Source organism: Macadamia integrifolia, chromosome 8, assembly GCF_013358625.1.
Source record: "Macadamia integrifolia cultivar HAES 741 chromosome 8, SCU_Mint_v3, whole genome shotgun sequence".
Taxonomy (NCBI): domain Eukaryota; kingdom Viridiplantae; phylum Streptophyta; class Magnoliopsida; order Proteales; family Proteaceae; genus Macadamia; species Macadamia integrifolia.
This window is the reverse complement of record NC_056564.1, coordinates 48,596-53,124: the sequence shown is the minus strand read 5'-3', so window position 1 is coordinate 53,124 and position 4,529 is coordinate 48,596.

Sequence of the window (4,529 nt, the reverse complement as noted above, 5' to 3'; positions counted from 1 at the left end):
GTTTTTGCTTGTTGATTCTTAATTTCTGCAATTCTCAACAACACAGTTTAGCCATTAAATGGGGTTGGTTATATGAATCTGAGTGGACAAAGGAAAAGAAAGAGAAGAGGAAAGAAAGGGTAGAAGGAGAAAAGAGAGAGAGAAACAAAAAAAAAACAAAGCACCGCAATATCTTTGGGATATCTCACTTATAAATTATCAATTACACATATCTTTGTCCTCTAAACAACTCTTGTAGGGATCATATTAAGATTGAAAAAAAAGTTGGTGATTTTATGTGGAGCCATGGACCAGGCTTATAATTAATTATCGTTAAACAAATAGCGAGCTTTATAAAGATGAAGGACATTATCCGCTAACCGTCTAAGAAAAAGACACATATGTCCACAATAGCCCCTCTGACACTGAAGTAGAAAATAAGAGTATCATTTCCTAAAATAGAGTAGTAGTGAGGGATCAAAATCCTCTGTTTTTTTCATCCCTGTTTTTCCTTGTTTTGCTACCTGCAGAACACGACACGTGAACAATTGAGGATCCAACGATCAAGGTTGGGTGAGGATTATTACATTCGGTGCGTTGGTCTTAAAGTTGTTCACATGTCGTGTTCTGCAGGTAGCAAAACAAGGAAAAACAGGGATGAGAAAAACAGAGGATTATTTTCCAGTAGTGAGATTCAGATCCTCTACAAGTACCTCATCATGCAGTGTGGTGTAGTGCTACTTCTAACATTGAACACTTGTCCAAGGCAATATGGACGGTGAGGATGGGAAGAGAAGAATAGAGATTCCCATTACTTCTCGGATCGGTTTTCGGCCTAGATCCAATTAACAATAACGGCAAGACGACTCGGGCACTTAAAAGTTTAGAGGGGCGCTAGACTGTGAGGGGAGGGGGGGAACGGTCCACAGCACACAAGGAATTTGGGTTTGTCTAAGTATTTTGATGTTGATTAGTTGGTAAGTGGAGTATGGTAAAGCCCCATCTTGTCGTGTCCTATCCTCTCCAACGCATTCAGTGCCTCAACATGCATCGGTTGTCTAGGAGGAATCAGGTATGCACTTAGCCGTCCGATACATGTTGATCGCTTTGGAGAGGATCCTGATTCCATCTTGTCAGGAGTTCTTGGCTTTAAACTTCTCATCTTTCCCTTATAGAATAGTTATCGATCAGGAAAAAGGAGGGAAAAAGAAACTTTTATTAGGGGTCACGTTGAAAGGAGCCTATATGAAAGTAAAATCTCTTCAAGGCCATTTCACTATACTCTGATTAAATATCTCTACAAGGCTTTGACAACCAATGCAGATGGTGACGGTTGTGGCGCCTAATTGTCTTGGACTCCTTTGAGCATTCCCCCCCCCCCCCCCCTCATTTCTTGTGCTCCTGTATACCCATGATCCAAGGAGGCAATCACAAACATTTTATCAAAATCAATATCTGAGATTGGAGTTTCTAGAGGGGAAATCTTCAAAGATATACGTCTCAAGACCTGCAAAAGAGTTCTGGGATGGAAACAGAGGCTTTTATCTCAAGCTGGTTGTGAGGTTCTCATCAAATCTGTGGCATCAACAATGTCTAGCTATGCAGCTTTCCACTTCTTACTCCCTGCCTCTCATCATAACTTCATTCGTTCAAGGAAGAAGAAAAGAAGATTCACTGGGTTTCATGGACTCGCCTGTGTTGCTCCAAAGATAAAGGAGGCTTGGGCTTTCGAGACCCAATCCTTCACAATCGGGCATTGCTAGCTAAGGTGGCTTGGAGGTTATGGGAGAAACAAAGATTCACTTTGGGCCAAATTCATCAAGGCTATATATTTTCCAAACAAGGAATTTATGGAGGCACCCATTGGTAACAACCCATCTTGGGCTTGGAGGAGTGTGCTTGTGGGTAGGACGGTGCTAGAGAGCGGTTTGCTTGGCAAGTTGGTACTGGTGATAGTATTGACATTTGGGATAGCAATTGGGTTCCCACCCTCCATAATTTTGAGATTCAAAGTCCAAAGCCTATTGGTTGTAACATTTCAAAGGTGGCTGATTTGATTGAGCAGGCTAACCGCACATGGAAGAAGGATATTATCCACCAATATTTTAACCAAGCCGATCAAGACGCCATCCTCAAGATTAGGCTGATTTTGTTCCCAGAGGAGGACCGTAAGATCTTGGGGGGGAGAGCTCGTGATGGTCAATTTTTAGTTAAAACAGCATACCACCTCCTTTCTAATCTTCATGACTACAAGACCTCATATAATGCTTCTTCATCCAGGAGACATGAATGGGAGGATATTCCATCGGAGGTGTGGAAACGGAAATGGAATTGCAAAACGCTCCCTAAAATCAAATCTTTTACTGTGGCAGATGTGTGCACAGGGGGTGGCATTTGGAGAGAATTTACTAAAGCGTCATCTTCCATTGGATCCGAGTTGTAAAAGATGTGGTGCGGCTATGGAAGCTTGTGATCACCTTCTTCTTGATTGCCTTTTTGCAAAGGCTACTTGGTTTGGTAGCGATCTATCTTATACGATTCCAACCATAGAAAATCCTCGGCTTCCCCAACTGCTACAATCTTGGAGCAAGATGCGTTTCACTTCTAAATCTAAGGGGACATAAACATTGAGCCTCTTCTCCTTTATATGCGGGTATGTATGGCTGGCCAAGAATGATCTTGTGTTCAACCATAATGATTGGACTCCGGTTGAGGTGTTTTCAAAGGCACAAGCAGCATGACATGAATTCCTAACTGTAAGTAAGGGTAATGTCTCTGTGGTTCATCTTTCTCGACAAACTTTGTGGACAACTCCTAATGCAGGCATCAACAAGCTTAATTGTGACGCTGCCCTCTCTCAGGATTCCTCAGATGGTGGGTTGGGCTTTGTGTGGCACAACAATTTTGAAACCCCCCTTCGTGCTATCTCTAATCCATGCAAATTTCTAGATGCTCTGACTGGACAAGCATTGGTGATTCTCTTGGGGCTGCAGTAAATTGTGGAAGTTTCCCCCTCTCCACATCTTGTTGTAGAGTCCGATAATGGTACTTAATTTTCTACCTCATTAACCCAAATAGGAACCCTCCGCATACTTTGTCTGGAATCATATGGAACATCAAACACTTTGTTGGGCGGCTCCTTAGTTGCTCATTTTTATGTATCTCTAGAAAGGGGAATTGTGTTGCCGACTCTCTAGCCAAGAATGCCGTGTCTATAGCAAGTAAGACAAATTGACCCCTTTCCACTCCTTGGCTTCTTGATATATGTAATCAGGATGCCTTGTGCTCCTCTTGGCTTGCTTTGCAATAAAATTCCTTTTTACCCAAAAAAAAAACAATTGTTATTAATACAGTACTATCATTTCAATTTTTAGTGTACGAGTTCAGTACAAGCAACTCATGGTTCTCAATTAGGGCCATTATATTTAATTGAGAAGAGGCTTCTATATGCACCGTAAAAGATTGGAACGAGCATAATTTTTACCCACCTATTAACATAATGCACAATACTCATAGGGTTTGGGTGGCAATTAGCCATTAAGCAATGATTTTTAGCACTCCATAAAAAATAGCAAGTGATAGAAAAGGCTGAGAATATAAACATAGGAACAAAGTTTTGTGGTGTGACATAGGGGTCACGCTAGGGGTGAAACAGGGCCGGGTTGGATATGCTTTCTTAAAACTCTAACTTAACCCTAGGTTCCCAAAATTCAACTCAGGCTCAATCCAACCCTATCGGGTTCATGCCTATGCCAACCCAATCCGGCCTAATTGAATCGTGCCTAGTTGGCCTTAATTTTTGTTAAGGTCGGGTAACGTTGATTGACCTTGTTTTTGCCATGCGTCATATGCATTAAAAATAAATAAATCAAATGATCAATACACAATTAAAACTATGAAGTGCAACATAATGATAGATGTTCAGGCTACCTAACCACAATAATCAATGACCCAAATTATAATATTAAAAATAAAAGGATAAAGTAATAGCTCTAAATTATATTATATAAATTATGGTTAAAATCATGGCTGGGTTGGGTTGGGTTGGACCAGACGGGGCCAAGGTCTCAGCCCTAACCCACCCATAGGGTTAGAAATCTTAACTCAAGCCCTATTCGGGTTTAGGGTGGGTCAGGGTGGGTTTGAACTGTCAAGACTAAACTTACACCCTTAAACTATGCCTTGACACAAGGACATGGAATGACCCTTGTGCTCCTCTTGCAGGTGACCCTATATCCCACCCTAAATATACTTGTCATTTGACAAAGTATGTGAAACAAGCATATTATTAATACTATTAAAATTGATTGAGCTTAAAAGCACTCATTACATGGTCCCAAAAACCATGCCGCCCAAATTTTCTTGATGAATGGGTAAGACAAGAACATATGCCCGTTGGTATCCTTCTTTGTTGCAAAATGAACCGGTTTTGTTCTTTCATTGAAGTTCAATGGTTTATAGAAAAAAAAAAAAAAAGGGAAAAATTATTATTTTTGGTTATAAAATAGAGGTAAAACATCTTATTGGAGTGTACTTTGGGTATTTTGAAA